This window comes from Falco biarmicus, chromosome 2, assembly GCF_023638135.1.
Source record: "Falco biarmicus isolate bFalBia1 chromosome 2, bFalBia1.pri, whole genome shotgun sequence".
NCBI classification, from domain to species: domain Eukaryota; kingdom Metazoa; phylum Chordata; class Aves; order Falconiformes; family Falconidae; genus Falco; species Falco biarmicus.
Window position 1 is genome coordinate 116,645,978 of NC_079289.1, and position 21,997 is coordinate 116,667,974.

Genomic DNA, 21,997 nt, shown 5'->3' on the forward strand with positions numbered 1-21,997 from the left:
CTTCATTCGCCGCGTGTAAATACATAGGTATTAAAAAATAATGACAGTATTGGGGCACTGGTCAGTCATATTTTTAAAAAATCTTAAAATTCACCAGGTTATACACCCACAATCTTCACTAGCCTGCCTAGAGTTGCCCAGGACTCACAATTTTTCCATGGATTGTTTCCAGAAGCATTTTTCCAAATGTCGCAGGCTACATAGGTATCTATTCTTGCCATCTTACAAGTTTGGGGGTTCCTCTACTTTGTTCCTAAGTGAGCCACTTCAGTAGAACAATCTAAATTTCTAATGATTAATTTCTGACCTTTCTTTGACAGGAATAAAGGCAACACGATGAGAACAAACCCCGCGAACATGCCCCCAGCAGTCAATGGCATTAGTTACACCACTAGCGATGTAAGGGACAAATCTGAAACACTCCTGGAAATCGATGGGCCTACCACAAACACACTCATCTAAATTCAGAAGACCTGAAGGCTCAGATATGTCCTTAGAAGTATCTGCAGAACAATTCTCTTGTTCTCTTGTTGTCCAAGAACATGTTGCTCCCAATCCCCAGGAGGCTCAGAGCCACTGAACAGGCCAAAAGGAGAAAAAAATAAAATAAAATGAATCAGTGATATATAAAACAATGAATGGCATTTCAGACTTTGGTGCCTAAAAACCCTATATTTCTTTCCATAGTCTTAAGAAATTCTTTTAGATAGACTTGAAGTTACATGTTTTGTTGAAATAGCTGGCTTGGTTCCTAAATAGAAAGGAGTCTGAGACTGTAAAATCAGCCTTTGCTTGGTCTCAACCAGTCGAAGCGCTCTGTGAAGACATGGCAATGAAGCCATTGCTCACCAGTATAACATCCAGCATCAGATGAAAGCTGCTGCGCCTGGAACTTTAAGTCTGCAAGATGAGGAACCAGTTCTTTGAAAAAGTCCCTAATGCTTTCCTGGGGGGGAAAAAAAAAAAAAAAAAAAAAAAAATAATCAGTAACAAAAGTCAGTGACAATTGCTTTTAAGTTTAAGGAAAAAAAACCCAAACAACCTAAAACATTTCAAAAGAGTTCCTGCTATACATAATTAGAAATGGGTTAGATGCAGCTCTAGGCCTTGCAACTCAGACACTAACCTTGGCCAAATCACTTCGTTCCTTTCTTCCTTGATTTGTTGAAGTAGGAAATCAGAACAGAGACTCCCTTCACAAGAGCTTAGCCAAAAGGTTTACAAAGTTTTTGAGGATCTCAAGGGATAAGTCAGCACATAAAAGCGTAATATTTTTATTGCAACGGACAGGTATATTTTATCACCTTCTGGCTAAGTCGGAATGCAGAGGATTAAAGAAAGTGCATCAAAAGAAAAGTCTTCACGTATGTAAGCTGCGGTGTGTGTAAATAGATCAAGCTAAAGTCTCCTCATGCTTCAGCTACTTAATAAAAGGCATGCAACCAAGCCACCACTCTGAGCTGAATGCCTTTAACTTGTTAATTCCTCACGGACAAGATAAGGAGATAGGAAACCTCTGAAGCATGTAAATTCTATTGTTTTAAAGCATAAGCTGGTTTAAAGTGTATGGTCTTCTAACCCTGCAGAGTCACGCCAGATCTTTGAAGCGCTCTTGCCAACACCTGAATGTCAGACAGCCACCTCCTAATTTTGTTGGTTTAGTTCCATCTGTCTGGAGCCCAGGAAGAGCTGCCCTCCAGGAGGCAGCTAACCGGCTCGGTGGGGAGGAAAGGGGAGAACAAACCCGGGTGAGATTCGGCAGGGACAGGAGAGAGCAGTGGGCAGCCTTGCGAATCGGCTGTGAACCACAGGGCAGCGATTTAGAATAATGAGACCATTTTAACTTCTTTTTTTTCTGGCCAGAATCCAGCACGCAAAGGTGCGCAGCTTCCTGAATTAAGGGGGAATGGAGGGGGTCTGTGTGCCCGTTGCCAGCAACCTGTTCCCTCAGGTATGGGGATGTCCTCTCCACGGCAGGAGAAACCGTTCTTCTCCCCCCACCCGCATGCTGCATCTTCAGAGAGACTCTAGAAGTTTGGGGCATTCTTTTTACTCTTTCTCAGCAGTTTTGTTAATTACAAAAGCTATTGAAAGACATTCTTCTGCAAGTTGCAGCTCGATTCAGGGGAGTTACATGCCAGAACTCCAGAAATGACAGAAGATACCTTTCCCTGAGCAATTTTACCTGGATACTTCTCTGGGCATTACCTAAAGCACCATCTAACCCTCTCATAGTTTATAAGTACGGGAAGAGTAATACATCCAGAAATAGGAATGTGCTGCTGACAGCCAAAAATACTGTCTAATAAGCAGAATTCTTTCCTCATCTGCACTGGTATTACACAACTCAAGTAACAAGATCAGTGAAACAGCTTCTGATTTACAGCAATTGGGAACAGAACCAGGAAAACATATTTACAGGATACCCCACGGACCACTAAGTGCAGCTAACAGAGCAGCTCGGCTGTACAGAAGCAAAGGAGGGATAAATCATACTCAGGTTCTGGATCTTGGTACAAAAACATCCTGCTTGGCTCCGTGACTTCTCCCCATCGTGTGCAAATGTCGATGAATTCCACCGGTACCCACCAGCTCCAGTGCGCTGCTCCACGTAAAGGTAATGCCTATTCTTTGAGGGTTGTTGCATTTTGGTTTTGGTTTTTGGTGCTTGGTGGTTTTTTTTATTCCAGATTAGCTCCCTATGTCTCCCCACTTTCCGCAGCAGTTACCTTAGCAGATCAGCCACTACTAAGGCAGTGGCCATTGAGTAGAGAGACTGAAGAAGAAATAGGTGTGCTGCTCAGTGAAATGCAATCAATTCTGTTGAATCAACACTACCAAAATAAAATACTGAGTTGTTACTAGACAGTCTTGCTTCAGAAGGGCAGATCAAGTGGTGATTACACTTCTTAGATTCTTTCCTTGGATAAGCAGACCATTTTAACTTGGGCCACAAGTGAGGACGTAAAGGTGCTCACCTGCCAGGATTAACTCTGTGTTAATGTTAATGTGTTAATGGGGGGACATGAAACCCGACTGAAATCCCCCCACTGTAAACGGCCACAATCATAAGCACATTACAGTCCCCAGAAAGGAAGGAAAAGGGCTAGAAAGGGAAAACAATGGTGCACCATAAGCTGTTGAAAACATAGCAATGATGCCACTGTATCCTGGAAGTATTTCCATCATTCCGTCAAATAGGTATCAAACATCTTGTTTGGATCAAAAACACAGTTCAGTGCTCCCACGGGCAAAATTTTAATATCGAAAAGCTGCAGTAAATGCACAAATGAATGCAGAGAAAGAAGTGGCTGCTTGACAAGATAACGAAAGGGTGCCAAAACATAGACAAAGTCTTGCGGACAGAGTAACTGGGGCACATGTTGAGTAAGCTGGGCAGTGGCTCTGTGTCAGCATACCCTGCAGCTGCACCCTCCCACCCGCCAGCTGTCATCAGTTTCTTGTACCTGTGCGAGGCAGAGGTACCGATTCAGCTGTCACATTCTCAGAACAGACATCTTTCTTTCCAAGAAGTGGGGGGTATGCAAATGCTTCAAAATACATAGTGGAACGATGTGCCATTGCATATGGCCTTTCTTCAAGCAAGATTTTCCTCTGCAGATGAAACATAAGAGAAGCAGCAGTATCTTTTCTCTTACAGGATGCTAAGTTTCACTAAAAAGAAAATAAATAAAGCCAGGTCTCTAAATAGCAGAGCTACTTTTGGAAAGCTTGTCTTCTACATCTTGTAAGGATTAATAAAAAAAAAGTAAAAAAAAAAAACCAAACAAACAAAAAACAGCAGCTAGCATCTTATTGTAGGGAAACTATGTACGTAAAACTTACATACAGATGTGAGAGTGCAGGCAGGGTGAGCAGAGAACAATGCTGGAAAGCTTTCTGAAATCAGAGAAGATTTTGCAACACAGGAGAAATTAAAAAACAGAACCCAGAAATGCTACCAGGAGCCTCAGCACTGTTCTCCCTACCAAATACTCACTGCTACAGGTGATGAAAGCCACACAGCTCGCTTCCTCTGCTGAGTAAAAGAGCCCAAGAGATCAAGGAGCACCCCAAAGGAGACTGAGGCAATACCCTCCAGCTTCCCAAAATATGATCAGTGACCTCAGCAGTTGTTCTCACTGATAAGGCCCAAGTACTCGGTGTGAACACACCATCTTTAAATCTTTTTTTGCTGGTACACTATAAATGTTTCAACCCTCTTCTTTGCTTGTGTCCTAAAGATGAACCTGACCAGGATAATTGACTCTCAATCTTCCTGATATAGCTACTGAAAATAACTTCATCTAATGTAATCTCTTTATTACTACTGTAAAACACTTTCCTCTTTCTTCAGGTCACAGACAGAAGGGTAAGCTGTTTGAATGCCTGAGATGGTCCTAGGTACACACAACTCCAGCAAACATTATTAGGGTTTCATATATAATCAGCACTGTTCTCAGCTGCAAGGAAAACTGATTTACATCATGCTACCACTGCAGCAAAGCCATGAAAGGTCCTGCAGAGATGCATAGCTCCAATAAATTCAGAAGCCATTTCAGAAATTAAACTGAGGGTCACATTCTGCTCCTGGTTATGCTGGAGTAATGGCCCTGCAATCAACGGAGTTATTCTTGATTTATATCATACCTGGTAGCACAATCTGGCCATCAGCCTCCAAAACCAGGCTCCACTCTCCAGAGAACTTTGAAATATTTCCAAGCTTGTTATTTTTAAACTTGCAGTAAAAAACAACAGAACAGGCTTTTGGAAGCAAAATATTTCCTGCTCCCTAATGAGGGTGTTAAAAGCAGCTCTCCCTTGCGTGGTTCTCAAGAACATCCAAAAGCATGCTGAAAATAAAGAAACATGAGCAAAATCTCCAGAAGTTTGAAGGGCCATTAACAATCACTTTTCAGGTAATTAGTCAACCTTGATCACTGTTTAGGAGGGAAAAAAAATAATTAAAAAAGACACACACACACACACTGCCCCAAACTAAAAAACCACCCACTTTCTACACCAGTTTATCACCAACGTGGACACTTTGGAGGGTCCATGAAGCGTCCAGGGTCAAAGGAGAGTAAGATGAGAGAATACTTAAGTATCTGAAACGCTGATCTAATCTTTTATGTTAATTCCTACACTCATTGTATAGTCTGAAGTAATAAAGGAGAGTTGCTCACAGAAATACAAAGACTCACCCCCGCCTGACAGCCACACTGCGTCAGTTGCCTTCCGTCCATTTCCCACAACGGCTAGCGCCCTGCCGAGGCACCCTCAGGTTCAGGTACATCACTAGGCACAGCTACTGACAAAACCCCAAACAAACCCAAAGCAAAAAAGCCCTTTAAGTTATACTGCCTGGTGGAATATGCAAACCACAAGAAAATGAGATTGCTGCCTGGAGAGCAGCGGCATACAGAAGAGTTTTTATGCCAGCATCCCAGCTTCTTGTTTTCTGGGAAAAGCCAGACAGGTATGTGTTCTCCACTGGTGCTGAGAACTAAAACAATCTCACAGGGTCTGCCGGCAGCAAAACAAGGTGAAAGCTGCTTTAAGATTGATTCAGGCCGTTTTGGCTATTTAACTGATACCGCCACTTCTCATTTCTTAGCCAGAGCCACACAGAGCTGTTACAGGTCACCCTGGTTATATCCATCCCTTCCTTGGAAAGACAAACCTCCTTGCCTTCAGCCACTGTCATCTGCTAAATTCCGCCCTGAGGGGTTACCCATCTTTAGACATTTAGGGCTTTGGTCTGTAAGTTCTGTTTTGTAAGCGTAGATAAAAGAGTTTCAAAGTCAAACAAGCAAGCAAACACCGCCACCTCCTCTGAGGTCAGAGCTGGTCCCACACACGAGGGGAAAGCAAGCCAGGGAACGGGTGACTCATCTTATGTTGACTTCTCTAGTGCAGCGCAAAGCTAAGGGTGATGTTGGACTGTATCTAATATTGATTTGTGCTGGGTATTTTGATCTTACCCCATTACTCAGTGGAACAAATGCCTCATTTCTATCAGAGACTGCAGAGCAAGCGACTTTAATTTGCATGCGGGATTTAAAGCAATGCTGTGTTACTAATCATGGTGTCATTAAAATGATTCATCATAAATGACTGTCAGGATTTCAGTGCGGGAGACTGCAAAGAAAAAACCAGAAGTACTTATACACAGGTACTGGAAAACTGCTGTGCCAGGACGCACACGCTTCGGATAATACTGTGTTTCAATCAATATTTAATATTAACATTTTTATGGTAAATACGTATTATGAAAATGTAGGCATAGTGCTGAGAAGAGATACATGAAACTCACTAGCTACTACAGCAGGGGTTCAATCAGAAGGGGACAAAGCTCAAACTAAACATCTTTGTTCCTATAATAAGACGTTAGTAGATGTCCTATAAAGCAAAATAAAAATATATTCAAACTACAGACTGCATATAGACTGAAAAGCAAAGACTTAGGTAAACTCTTAAAAGAAATTAAAAGAATTTATCCAAAAGACATCCCAAAAAAACCCCACAAGGACAACAACAACCAACAAAAATACCCCAACCAACCAAAAAACAAAAGCAATGATGAAACAAAGCATGGGACAATAAAGTCGTCAGGCAAGATCAATTACAACAGCTGTAGCCTGAAATAATTGTCTAAGAAAAATCACCCAGGAGAACGATGTCCTGACAGTGACACTTCCACAAGGGATGGACCCCAAAAAACTAAATGGCAAAGTTGGGCTTTAGTGACTGGCGTTGTGCACCAGTACAGACTGAGAGTGACCAGCCCGACCCCTTTGCTGTCGTTCTGCACTTACCATTGTGTGAATGGAGGCAAAGCCTGAGCCCTACAGAACAGGGATTCTTCTCAGGTGCCGTGGAAAGGAGGGATTGCTATTTCTTGGAAGCCCTCCATTGCAACAGAACAGTGCAAAGGCAGGGATGAGAGCCTAATGGATCCCTTCATAAGGGTGAAAACAGTAGGAAAAAAAAAATAACCTATAGAGTAATCCTCATGAGGAAACAGACTATTGGAGATTGTTTTAACTTCCACAAAACAGATAAGCAAGTGGGGAGATATGGATACATTAGCTGACATTCAGTAAAATCTTTCTTCCCACTTTTATGTTCCCAATTCCAAGGAGATTACTGAAAAAATATAAGTAACTCGGAGCACACCCAGATGTGCTGGCTGGTAAAAACAAAAAGATTTTAGAACCAAGCTACTTGCTAGTAATTGGTCATTAACAAAACATGAAGAGAGAAAATGGATACACACTGAGGATGAAAACAATACAAAAGAAGGAAGAACTATAAAAACAGGAGTAGAGAATATCCAAAGAAAACCTAATAGGAAAACTACCTGTTCAGGGAGAAATCTTCCCTCATTTCAGCAACCAGGTTTCAAGAACCATCTGGCATCCATAAATGGGAACCTCTCCAGCTGCAGAGTTTCAAGGACAAAGAAGTACCATCATGATGCCAAACCTGTCTTTTATGATCTTAATAATATCCAATATCTTAATCCATCTAAGGTAATCAGTTACGAACACAACGACCTTATATCGATCCACACAAGGCAAAATTTATGTTTATTGGCTACCTGGCTGACAAGCTCTTTCTTCTGACCTTTCTGTTCATGGAAAAGTACAACTGTCTCTCACGTCCAGTATTTCCTCATCCTGCAACTTCCACATAGCCCACAGAGAAAGTGATTTAAGATGCTTAAGCCAGTTGCTTGTAGCTACCAAGCTACTACTTATAATCTTGCACCTTCTCTTCCCACTGAAAGAGTTAGGATTAAATGGGGGGAAAGCCATTGATGCTAAATAAGTTTCTCTTTACCAGGTCAGAGATTATAAACTGCATGGAACCCTTTCAAACCAATCTGTTGGAGTGCAATAGGCACAGGTTTTTATTTCCCTCCGGCAAGTAAGTACTTGCTGTACTCACAGCCATCTGTCTTGCGTTCCTTGCAGAAGCAATTTCCCCATCCTGCCTTCAAAAGCAGTATAAGGAGCGCGTGTCAGCACTGGGGTGACATTGTCCTGTGGGCTTGAGACAAGCAGCTTTCCCGCAGCTACTGCTTCGAGCAGCGGTGTGTAGCCTCACACTGCAGCAAGCCTTTGTACAGGAAAAGTGAGGGTGCATGGAAAACCAATGGATGTCGATGGGAAGAAAGGGTTAAATAAGAGCAGCAGAGAGCATGAGGTTTGGGAAACGAGGAGTGAGTAATTTGGGAAAGGACACTGTTGGTGAGGGTTGTAGCTACATGAGCTCAAAGGAGAGGAAGGTAAATTTTCCACGGGTGACCATAAGAGACAACAACATCACAGGCAAGGGGGGTGCAGGTGAGAAGGAAGAACACCGGGAAGACACCTAGGCCAGGCAAAAAGCCCATGGTCACTCTTCTACTCTGGCTCCTGCCCTTGGGCATCGCTTTCAGAGCAGAGCTGTTGGCCAGCAGGGGAAGAGAGAAGGACATCATGCTGCTCCCTTCTCACAGGCTCTGGGAGGCAATTACAGGCTCTTGGTATTCCAATTAGTATTAAAGTGAATCTAGTTCATTGCAAGTGAGGCTACTATCTCCTGATTTGGATTTAGTCCAACGTTTCTAAGACAGAAAGCAGATGGTTTTTAGCTTAATTCTCTGACAAAAGCAGAACCTTTAAAATGATGCCGCGTAAGAGTCCTGTAAGACATTTGTTTATAAGCACTTTCCTAAATAGCACTGCTTATTATTTGAAGAAAGCAGCATTTGTGGACTGTTCTCACCTTTCAAAGATAGGTCATACGCTGCAGGCAAGCAGTCTTACTATTATCGTTTCATCATTTCTGCAGGCGTAGGACAGAACATTGACTAGTATACTATGAAGCATCATAAATCAGGATATGCTAACACTGACAAAAAAGAGAAACAGGAGATGTTTACTGAGGTCGCCATCCTTGTAAAATGGTTTACTTGCTAGTGCACAAAATTCATTAACGTACAAGTTTTTTTCATTCACCATTGCAAATTAGCAAAGACTTACGTTCTGGTGAAGGGAACAAATATCATAGAGTACCAAAAGACAAAGGAAAATCTTTTATTTTCAGAAGGTGCCAAACCCCCACATTAATACATCAAAGCAGATGCCTAAAGTCAATGCGGTAGTTTTGTTGATTCAGCCATTTCTAGATCACACATTACGTGTTTGATTTTCTAAAAGACAAAGCACGTGTTTAATCATAGGTTGTATATGAACCATATACATATGCATATGAAAAAAGAAGTGGAGAGCTTCAGCTCAGTCGGAAATCGTATCTCCAGTTGTGATCTCTATATCCAATGCAACGCATTCAAAAGTTAATTGTACAGAATAACTAGTTCTAACAATTCTCGAAGTAGGATTCTATAGCCAGCATAGCGAATTCCTGTATTAAATGGCAATTCCTTCAGTGATGGATTTTTCTACCATTTAGAATGTTTCCATTTATAGGTTTATGCTCATGAGTTTTAAAAGCCAGACATGTCTTGTGTTAGACATACATGACTGCTTTCACTGTGTTTTGACTTCTTGGCTTCAGTTTACAAATTTTCTGACAAGACGTTTTACGTGTGAAGTCTTACTCTAGTTTAGCAAATGAATTATCCATTATCACGCCTGAGTACAGCAGACTGAGATTGGAAATACCTGAAAGCCTGTAAGCAGCTCTTCCTCAAAACTAATTATCCTGTTTCCCAATACTGTTGTTCATGGTTAGTTCAGAATACAGTATAAAATTACATGAAAACAGGTCTTGACATGGGGAATAGCTGTACAAATCCATGCCCTCTCCATTTCTATATAACAAATATATACTAAAACTATATATAAAAATCTGTGTTCACAAGGTTTTGTGGACCATTTGCAAAACTGAAGCTTCAGAGAAAAGTGTCAGCTATTCTAAATGATCACACGGAAGACCATTTTCCATAGTTTTTGTTATACAACACAGAGCAGGAGTCCTCCTTGCCTTCTCCCTTATGTCAGGATGGATTGGGAATGATGTATAAAGTGTTGGATCACCTTGACATAGAATTAGTGGAAAGGGTGAGCTGAGCCAAGGGACATTAATGACTACAGAGCATTAAATATCTTCCAAAATCAGTTACCAAGACACAAAAGGTTTAGCAGTTGGAATTCATTTTGCAGTATCTCCATATTATTTAGTTAGTGGTACATGTAACTACCCAACAGACTCAGGTGGTTGGTAGCCCCAGGAAGAAGATGGGATTCTTGCTGGAAATGTCCACTAAAGAAACTGCATATTTATATACGTTCCAATTTCATAGATGCCATTTGGGTTTTCTAAAGTCTGCTCTCCTTAACAAAAACCTCAACAAGCCAACCAACAGCTAAAGGAGTAAAACAGCCCCACAGACTCCGTGTTTATGCCAATTCCCAGAAATGTCACCTGTCCTTTGTTGACAATGTGCCTAGGCGTTGGTTTTCAGGAGCACGTGAAATAAGCTGCAGAACTGAAATGTACTCATCATACTGCTATTAAACTTTCATTTGTTACCTATGTAAAATCGATTGTTCAAGTCTCTAGGAGGTGTGTGGGGAGAGAAAAAAGGTTAATTCTTTCTATGCCCTTACTTAAAATGCTTCCCTGTATTTAGTGAACAACCATTTAGCTAATTACTTTCATCATCTTAAACCTGAAGGATCAGAGATCCACAGAAAATGTTAGTGGCATTTGTATTAGAACAAGTGCAGCGTAAAGCTTGAAAACATCAACTTTGAAGAACTGAAAATCCACCAAGAAACCAATATTCAAGTGGTTTTTTTTAAAAAACAAAACATGTAAGAAGGCTTAAACTCACTCTTCTCTTTTTGAAGTCTAGCCGACTCAAACTGCTGACAGCTTGAGGCTGGGGAGGGAGCAAAGGGCAGGCAGAAGGGAAGAGAGATTACGCAGCTGGAAGCCCAGGCAGTCTCCCTGCCACCGAGCAGGTTCAGCTCTTCTAAGCTCATCCAGCACAGGATGGCTTTTGGTTAAGCGGAAGGAGGATCACACCACAGCTCTTTCCCAGTCGCTCGGTTCCCTGTGTGTTCCCAGGGATGTGTGTACATCAGTATTTTGCTCTGGATCAGGATTGGGCTTTTGGAGCAACACCATCTCGCCACACTTTTGGTTCATGTTACAGGGTGGTTTTGGAGTGTGACAACTGGATTCCTTTCGGATGAAACTCAGATGGTGCGCTCCAAGAGTCCGCCTAAAGGTCTCCGGCCACGAGGTCACAGCACCAAGCTACAGCCGACCCCGAGTGAGCTGCTGACATACGCAGCGCAGGGTCCTCAGCCCCAGCTGCCCTGCTGCACACATCTGTTCTGTTTAACAGTGGTGTTTGGTAATACAGAAGTAGTCACGAACCCTGCTTCGTTGAGACCCTGGTGCTTTCTGCGGTCTGTGTCTTTTGAGCAAGCCTTTTCCAGCTACAGCCACGCACTATTTCAGCCCTTCGGTGCGGGAACACGTTGCTAATGCAACCAACACCGCTGCATTCCGCTGCAGCTCCGCAGCGGACTGGAATCCATCCACCCACCCAACTGCATTTATGAACCCAAGGGTCAAAGCCTGTGCATCAGCAGAGCTCTAGTTTCCCAGAACGCTTCAAGTTTGCCTTTCCCTGACACACGGGAGTGCTGCACTGCATCATATATTAACATGAGATCATATGGCTTGCCAAGTCATGCTATGCCACAAAAACCTAAGACATGATCCTACCCCAAGGGAATGTAGAGTGCAGCTATTTGCACGAGTCTCTCCTAAAACAGTGTCTCTTTCCCAAAAAGATTTTTCCTTATGGTCTTGACTTACAATAGGACAGACTACTTGAAAAAAATTGGTGGGGAAGACAAGGTAAGGTGGAGAAAAATACGCTGTTCCTAGGAGATACCAGTTTGAAGTCTGCCTATTTCTGTAAAGCCTTGGATCATCAAGAACAAACTCCATGACGATGTGTCAACCCATTATACAACAGGCCTGGCTTTTGGCTAACGGCTGTAAAAAGGACAAGGATATTGAATCAAAGCCATAAATGTGCAGAACTGGGCATGGGAGAAACTTTAAAAGGCAGAATAGACAGTCTTGCAGATAAATACTTTTTAGCATGACAAATTACACTGTCTGCATTTTTCTATTTCTGAAGAAAAATATAATCTGTATTAGGTCATCCTCTCAAGGTTAAAATTCTGTTTGGTCTCTGCTCTCTTTAACGGAAATTCTCATCTCTTTTTCCTTGTTTATCCTCTTGCTGCTCAAAACTCTTCCCTGCCTCTCACAGTAGCTTTGAACTGCAAGATTACCTCTTCCTTCTCTCAGCCCTAATGGCTGGACTCCAAATTCTCCTGGTTTTTACTCCTTGTTGAAGCTCCTTTCTAATACTTTTTACACTTGCTTGACATAGACAAAATATTAAAAAAGGAAACAACAGATCCAATATTCATGAAAATGTGTGTTACTTCAAGTGTTGGCAAATGGCCTTTGTTGGGGGGGAAGTCAGATCAGACTACTGCAGTGGTGTCTCTCTGGCCTGCGAACATAACAGAACACGCTTAGTTCTTTCCTACTCACCCATGTAATTAGGAAGCAGAGCATCAATCAGTAGCTGATACATGTAGAGGGCTGGGTGTTCACCAGAAGCTGAGTTCCTGTCTGTGCTGAGTTCAGATACGCCTAGGAGAAAACATGATTTGCAGCCACATCAAAAAATAACTATATTTAAAAAAATAACTTTATAAAAATCACATGTTGCTTTGAGCTTCAAAGCCTATTTCATATATTCCGAATTTTAAATCCTGGAAGGACCTTGTTTCCTTTAGTAAAAATAATAGTAGCACCTTTAAAAGGAAAGGGAAATCTCCTATTAGGCTGGTGGTTGTCACAGTATGAAAAATTGCCTTGTCTAACAGAAATCTGATTCAAATAGCTTGGATACCAGGATTCAGTATGTTGCATTCTTAACTACAGGCATCAAAATCTTTTTCTATGTAAATTCACTGGAATTTACATGATTGTTTGGGATTGTTCGGGGAAAAAGAACCCTCCAAACCCAGCTGATAACGGCAATGCTCACCTTGCTCCACATGAACGTGAACCCACTACGTGTATTACACCTCGTGTATATTTCACAGTACACATTAAGGTGTGTGGCTGTGGACCAGAACTTGATGGTGTTAGACCTTGCAGAAATACAAGAAAAGGAGGACAAGATAGTTATTGCCCTGGAAAGCCCTCAGCACAGTAAATGGTTTGACCTCAAACCCTGCTTGCTTATACTCAGGAGTATGCAATTTCCCTAGGTATGAAGGGTTTCAGGTGCCACAGCCTCCCATGGGAATACCGAGGCAGCTACTGGTTTGTGTGGAGAAAGTAGAATGGTTTTCCTCAACATTGCAACACACCCAGGCTGTCCTGTGGGCTGCACTGTCTTCACTTAACTACATTCATGAAAATGTGAACTACATTCGTGAAAAGGTGCCCTGCAGCCTTATCCTGTACAGTCTTTGATGCCACAACCTGGGCTACAGAATGCCTCTCCCCTCCCCCCCTCCCCCCGGCTTCCTCGCCTGACCAACCTGCGGCAGGATGGAGCATGGAAATCTTTAGCGATTTCTTGGTCAGTCAGCACAGCGAGAGAATGAGGGCAATGAAATACAGCTCAGGAAATAAGACAGATAAACCAGATGTGAATGCTTGGGGTTTCCCCCCATGCCACCCCTGTCAGCGCTCCTCCCTGTCTCTCTTACATGTTCCTATGTCAGAGGACTTGCATTAAACCCCAAACGAGCTTACCTGGGACTGAGGCTGGACATGCTTCCATATTTTCACCGGTGTTTCCCTTTTGGCTTAGATTTATTAACAGCCCCTTTGCTGCAAAATTCTTGGATGAAGGTAAATAAAGCTATAACTCAAAGTATTCTGTGCAGCAACCTGCTGGGGGGGAGGGTGGGGGGGAGTGGAGAGCAGTTTTCTGGTAGTAAACAGTGAATGTACTAATAGCTATTTTTATTTTTTTATTCATATCCAGAATGCACAAGAGCTTTAATAACTTTAGTGAACAGAAGTCACAAACACGAGAGGATAGAAAAGAGACTACAGCAACTCAGCACCAATGGCAACTCTGTTTTAAAGTGAAGACTGTTACACCCTAACCACCGAGTTAGAAAAAATCCAGTTCACACCTCTCAGCTGAGTCAAAAGAAATAAACACCAACTATAGCAGCACATCTCTGACCCTCTAGACCTTTCAGATTTCTCTAATTAGTGCCATTTTCTAGCGATCGATATATTGGTATTATCTGACAAGCAGGCCTTCTACAATTACAGAAAACAAGCTCTGGCACCAAAAATACTACGTCACTGAATATTCATATGTGAGTGTAATACCAGTTCAAGCACTGCTTATATTACATTGGCCTAATCATTACGGGAGGAAGCTATTAAAAGCGCACTGTCACTCACAGAGACTCGGCTTGGCCAAATGACTCCGAATCATGCATCACTTCACCTGTCTGAAATAAACAAATAAAAATAATAATAAATAAAATTGATCACTTCAACAAATAAACCTTGTGGTCAACAAATGAAAGAGCCAGGAGCAGGTCATCTGATCTGCTGGTCCCTGCAGAGCTCGCTGTTCGCCCTTCCTTCCACAGCACATGGAAGGGGAAAAAAACCCAACAAAAAACAACAGCTGTGAAATGTTGTTGAAGTTTTATGGTCAAGCAAGAGGTCAACTCTTCAGAAAAAATGCTCACTTGCCAGTAACTTCTGAAGGCAGTATTCAGAGATGTTATGTGGTGAGTAATGTCACCACCACTGGAGAAACCCCTCAAGACTGCCTGGCCAGGTGAACAATGAAGTGTACTGAAAGAGAACAAGGTCTTAAAATAAAAAGATTAGTCAGGGCCGGTTTGTTACAATGCTCTGGGTGATGCTCTGTTTGTGTTGAGAAAGGAATGTACTCTGAATAATTAGAAAAGATAAGGTGGGCACCTGAAGGAGATAAGGAGACCATTAAGTCAGGAAATCCTTGAACAAAGAAAATTGAAAGGTTTATTCCACCTAGATCCCACCTATTGTGAATGGAATGATTGTCAAAATCAAATCAGTATGTATGTAAAGACGTTGTGTAACCTCTCACATAAACTATATAAATCACCTAACTTTTCACTGAAAACTTCGGAGCTAGTTTGTCCGGCGCGAACCAGCCAGCTCCCCAACGTTGCACGAAATAAATACCTTTGCTGCTTAAAGACAAGATTTGTCTCTGAGCAGTTACTCTGTGTCATTTTGGCATCAGTACCAGGGGGGTCCCAAAGCAGTGAGAATGGAACCAGGGTGACAAAGAGCAGAGATGACGCAGCGCCCCAGGGTCTGCCAGCTCTCCCAAAAAGACAGGAGAGCAACAGAAGAGGACGATTTGTGAACTAGCTGCAGTAGTCTCGCGAGAAAGCACTCACAGCACTCATGGCCTTTCCCATTGCTCCATTTCACCACGTTTTCTTTTTTGAAGCTCAAACCTACTAGTAGCCTCGTGCATCCTCACCCTCTCGATTTCAGTGACAGACCAGGAGAGGCATTCAACATACACGTACCATAGCCAGCAGAAAAGCTTTCTTGAATTAATATGCACAACTGATCTTTTCAGATAATCAACAATTCCCAATAAACACAGACCTGTTCTTGTCAAGAGCATATTATTTTTGCATTTCATACCACAGGATGCCCTAGGACTTTATCCAACCACAAGGAGAAGATACTGTGCTTCTGTACGGGAAGGTTTTGTGCAACCTAAAAGAAGGAATAATTGAAACAATAAAACTCTATAGAAGTGCCACGGATTTATACAGAAATTAGTCTGCAAACCTATGGAATTTGTTAGATAGAATCTTGTTTCAAAACTGTTCTAAAACATCATATAGAAATTAATTTCACATATAATATTTTTATTAAACACTACAGCATGGTCCAATTTATGATTGGAACTTTTCCGTTAGTAAGACTTCTCCAAAAGACCTTCATGCCATTGACCTAGTCCATATGCATGCCATATTGTTTTATGTAATATTATTTGGGTTTACTTATATATTTCACATATATAATAGAAGTTATAATTCTGTATGTTTTATATATGCACTAAATAATCTATTTCTGTTCCCATATTTTGGGCTGTTTTACAACACAACATAAAACAGCAACTACCAGTAAGCAAACAGCATTACATCAGAAGAGAACGGGTAATTAAACTATTACCTACAGTAGCTGAAACAGTATTGAGCAGTCATAAATTATGGCTGATTCGAAGCACACTAAAAAAAACCAAACAAAACAAACAACAAAAAAAAAGGGAATCCCTATTCTAGAAAAAGCTACAGCAATGTGAAGTTCCAGTCTGTGGTACAGATTGATACCCAGAGATCAGCAGGAAGGGGGAAAGGAGGTGAGAGAGATGAACATTATCGTCGACGATAGAGAACAAACAGCAACAGCGAAGCGCTGAATTTTATGTGAAGAAATGAATCAAAGTCTCTTAAATAGTAATGAAAAAATACAGAAATACAATACAGAACTTAAACAAAGTCATTTATAGGAGACTATTTGTAGCATGTTTCCAACCTACTGCAGTAGGAAAATTCATGAATAATATTAGTGGCATTTCTGTGATCCACTTTTTTCCTGTACAGTGTTTGTCTAATGTAATGAGATCTGGATTGGCTGAATATAATAAAAAATTTAGAGTGTTATACCTGAGACTCATCATGCATGTTAGGAGGAAAGAAAAAACACACTACAAAACAACCCTACCCCACCCCCAAGAAACGCAAAGGGAGCATTTTTAACGCATGTAATACCGCGTGTTAATATTGACATTCAGCTGCACCAATATGGGAGGTTATTGCTGCCGAGTTAACAATGCTCACAAATGAACAGCCCTAGAAACCGCACAGATTAGATAGGCATATTCTGTATAAATATTTATTTTTTTATTATTATTCTTTTTTCTATTCAGGTCAAGGTCATGACATTCTAATTTCATTTGAACGATTGAAATCCCATTCTCTGAGGCAGACAACGTGGGAGAAGTATGACCGACAGAAAGATGGATTTGCTTTATTCTCTGAAATTGAAGTGGAAATTACTTTTGTGTCACTACATTTTAATAAATTCTTCCCATGAATATATGTACCAGTATACATATATATATATATATGTATGTATATGTATATATACATGCACAACTTATTACCATTCTAGACACTAAAGGTTGAGTGAGCCTCATTTACAGCTCCAGGTATTCAAATAGGACAAGACAGAAAACTTGCACTTCGCAAGCACTGCATAAACCACGTACAGTAGCTTTCACCAAGCAGACAGCACACAAGTCTTTGCTACTTCGAGAATAAAGACAGAAAATTTTAGGTAGGATAGGACTGGGTTTGCCTACAGCGTGTTAGAGCAAACTCTGTGTGCAAAAAGGGGAGCCAGTCATAGCTTGTTACTCATGGTCTCAGGTCTCTCTCCCCTTCGTTAAGCCCTGTTTACCAGTTTCTTACTTTTTGTGTACTCCCAGTCCGGCCCCATTTTGGATAACCAGGCAAAGCCCTGGTAGCTACAAGTACATCTGCATCTTCAGAAAGCTCATGCTTGGGGGGAAGCCCAGGGACACCCTTCCCTTTCCTCTGAGGGGGAACCCACCTCCAGAGGGCTGTCCTGGCTCAAAGCACACTGCTTACTTGGTTAGGCCGGTACCCCCAGGCCACCCAGGCGTTCTAGTCCGAAACTAATTGCTAAGCCAAGGTGCTGTGAACATCTGGAACTTGCAAGTAAAACCTTGCAGAAAGCCTCTCCCTCTGAAAGGACGGAGCAGACCCCTCGCTGGTGTCTGCTACCACGGCTCTGCTGAAACTGCGAGCAGTTACACCAGCGGAGCGTTTGTCCCACAGAACATTTATGCCTGTTAAGGATTTGCTCCAGGGTTTTGCTGCCTTGTAACAGTGCCAGCGGTTGCAATCCCAGGAAGGCTTGTCTCCCTTCACATATAAACAAACTATGTGTTTTCCTCCATTTTTCAAGCCCTGCTTTTATGCCATCTCCTGTGGAACAGGAAAGCTGCAGCTCACTTGTTTATATTTGCATCAGACACGAGGGTCTCCCGATAATTTCTTAACAAATCCTTTACAAGGCTGCGAGCATACCTGCCAGCCTTCATAGGGGAAATACGGCACACAAAGTACAGGGGGTCTGTAGGGAAAGAATACAGAGCAAAGGACCTGCTGACACAGACAGGAGATGTTTTCAGCACGTAGATTCAGAACGACAGCCACCGCTACAAGGTAAAAGCAGTTAGGAAATCTTTAAGTCTAACATATGTATTGACGTCCTTTAATGGAGGAGGTTTATGGGATAAATGTGTTATAAAACCGGCTCTGGGAAATAGCTGTGACCCGAAATGGGGTGACAGGCTGTACGCAAGGCTCGGCTGACTCACCTTGGAAACACAGAAGTGAAACTTAAGCGAGATTAGAGCTGACTTTGTGTCCAAACATGATACTGGCCAAGACAACAATTCTCCAGGAGAGGCTGCAGTAGCTCAGATCCAGTATAAATTAGGCCAATGGACTGATGTCTAACTTCACTGTTACTCCAGTTTGCATGGACTCTTGAAAGAAAACAACCACTTCACTTTCACTCTTGTCCACCCTGCAGTAAATTTACTGGGCTGGCATTCATTACAGACTTCACGTTTTATGTAAGCACACCTTTTGGAGCAGGTCAGAAAATCAGTTACTCAGTTGAATAATATTTAGGTATTGTAGAACAAGAACATACTCCTACCTGAAGCCCCTGAGAAACAAAAGGTCAACACTGGGTATGCACCCCCCAGTCTGAGTACAGGAGCAAAAGTTCAAAGAAGTCATCATAGGCTTGTCATCACGAGTTCAAGGCAGGAAGGGGAAAGGGTCAGAGCTCACTCTCACCTCATCAGGCTCACTGAACAAATATATCACATAAAACATAAGAAGGCATCAACACAGCGATACGGCAGTATCACTTGTTACGTGTGTTAACTTCTTCCTCCAGGACAGGCTGCTGCCCAGCTGGCTGTGCCTAGGGCTGGCTTATCTCAGATTTATCAGAGCTCTAACCCAGTGCTTTCAGAAAGGGAGCACACCACGGAAAGAAGGGCAAAGACCAGGTACGCGCTTTGCTGATTCAGAAGTACCATTGCTGTTTTGAAAGAAAATCTTCACGCTTACTACATACCCACAGAAATTTGAAAACCAAAAGCATCCTGGGATCACGATATTACTACAAATTCAATAAGACTAGTTCTTAAGGATTATTTAATTTTCTTTACATATTACCTTTTGGGGGGGAGGAGCTTGTGCAGTGAGCCATCTCACTGCGACACCCCCTAAATCCTGCCCTATGTCATCAGACCAGACCCATCACTAGTGCAATACCTTGTCCCCCAGTACAGCAGACAATGACTGCTGGGAGAGAAAGTGCAAGAGGAGACCACTTCATATGCTTTCTGGCTTCCCTAAAATCATAGGAATCATCCTTGTCAGTGCTTCCAATTGAACAACTTTGGATGCTAATGCAACCGCCTTAAGCACTCATTCTCTTCTCTCTCCCACCACACCACCCTGCTCAGCTCCATCCAGAGTTGCTCTTGCCTCTCCTACACTCCTTGCAGGTTTTCTTTTTACCTCCCCTAAAATTTTGGGTAGGAAGAAACAAAACAATTCTCTTCACAAACACGGAGGGTGCTGCACAAGTGCAACGTGATGCAGAGCAGTAAGAAGCAGCAGCAAAGGGAGCAAGGCGACTCAGGGTGGCTGGGCTTCCCTGTGTGCCCGCTGCAGTGGAGATGCCCTGGAGGAGGGACCGATCATTCTGCTGGGCTGCACGTCGCTTGGCAGCAGAGCATGAGGAGGAAGTTCCTATCCAAAGGGATGGGGCTTTTCTAATGGATTTTACATTCTTTTGAAGGTGAAACCTATCTGTGCGCCTCTACGGGCTCAGCTGCACCCAGACCCAAACCTTCAGCTTCCTGGAAAGGGGATTGTCAGGGCCCAAATTCATTTTTGAGCCCGAATGCAGACATCAGCTGGGCTTTTGGAAACATCCTTAGCCCAAGGAATGGTTCCCAGCCTGAAATTACCTTCGTTATACCAACATCAGGCATCTTCACGCTGCCCTCCCTTCCAAAAGGTATCCTCTGTGCAACACCCTGTCACATAATTTGAGCGAAACACAGACGTAGGGGCTGTTAGAGATGAACTGCTCCCATGGCATCTCTAAGCTCTGCCTGCATCACCATCGCTCCTGCAGAACTTTGCACCCATTCATGCCTGGTCCTGCTTTATTCATCATAACCATGATCAGTGCAAACCAGCTACAGGTATTCCAACACAATTTAACCTTACACACACACACACACACACACCCGAAACAAGTCTATACAATATTTTCATTAAAATCCCCTGTGGCAGATCAAATGCACTTTCCCATTCACCATCAGCAATAGCAGTTGTGTACCTGAAGTAATCAGGATGGGAGGAGGAGGAGCTGCCTTATGGAACTATCTGAAACCTCTGTCCATGTTGAGCTTTAAGATAACGTTTTCAAAGTGCTGAAATGATTTTGAAAGCCTAAAGTCTCCAAGGAAGTGAATATGACTTTGAGACATAGGTCACATAGCCACTGTTAACCTTACTCCATTTAAGGCAGACTAAAGGTATGAAAGAGAGTTCCTGTTTTCCTTTTAATGTGGCATATAACAGAGGATGTGCTTTCTTGGAAAGCTCTTTTATATTCTCCTTGTATTATAGCCTATTTCAGAAAGAGCAATTTTGCCACCTTTATTTCTTTAATAATCAAAAAAACCAAAACCACAAAAAAAAAACCCCAAAACAACTTTGGAAGACCAGATTTTTAAGGCATTTCTCCCTAGCACAGAGGTTTTTTTTCCTTCCAAATGTTCTGCTTATTCAAAATATATAGAAGACATTAATAATCTAACAGGTTCGATAAAACAGACAAAACAAATCACACCCCAAAGCATTTAATCAGGTTTCACTTCTTATCTCCGATCCCACAAACTCAATCACACTCTAGCTGTTTGTAACTTTCAGGCAGAAGAGCTTAAACTAAAAGGCTCTGCATGTGTGTACGTGTGTGTGTAGTGGGAAGCTTCTGTTTCTATTGTTTTTAAATTCTGTTTGGACCATTTTTCACAGAAACACAGATATTTCCTTCTTGCATCAACCAAACCCTGCACAGTCCAATCTAGTCCAACCTTGAGTCTCTGCAGAGTCATGGTCAGGTACTTCAGAGGAAAACATGGATCCGCTCAGTAGAGCCGGCAAAGAGCAACTCTGCTGGCTTCTTCCGTACGGTTCTCCAAGAGCCTGCCCAATGCGTGTGGTTAAAACAGATCATCCAAAATTGGTCACCAGTAACAATAATTCTGTCTGTGCTGGGTCACAGCTTATTACACCCTCATTTCCAGAAATATCTTGTGAAAATGACCTTCCAATTGAAACACGGGCATTGCATCTCAACTTCCTGAACGTGGAGTTTTAATGAAGACCCTGCTGCTTGTATAGTGTGAGAAGCTCCATATCAACAAATGTCTGCAAATCAGACCATAGAAAGGGGACAAACCCAGCAGTTCAGAGTTCTGTTTTGTCCCTCAAACACTTATTTTCATTTTAAGCCAGCAATTCAAGTTTTCTGTCACTTGAAAACACCTCGAAATAACTGACAAATTGGTATTCCAGTCATTATGATAATTATCTTAATTTTCTTTTTACTTGTTCTTCCAAACAGTTGGTGCACTCTGCAGTATTTTGGTTCCAGTGTGGGAAATTCGGGGCTCAAAATCCATCTTACACATATTTTTCTATTTACCAGTTTGTGTAATATTCATTCCAACCATAGCTCCTCTATACTT

At 42.1% G+C, this 21,997-nt stretch overlaps 1 long non-coding RNA gene across 1 annotated transcript; it reads right to left on the minus strand.

The window, feature by feature from the left end:
- Positions 1-463: 463 nt before the first annotated feature.
- LOC130145169 (uncharacterized) lies at positions 464-21,611 on the minus strand. The gene is made up of 4 exons (XR_008820395.1): positions 13,106-21,611; positions 12,604-12,705; positions 850-946; positions 464-576 (listed from the first exon to the last, which is right to left on the minus strand). It is a non-coding gene; the product is annotated as an uncharacterized LOC130145169 (long non-coding RNA).
- Positions 21,612-21,997: the final 386 nt, after the last annotated feature.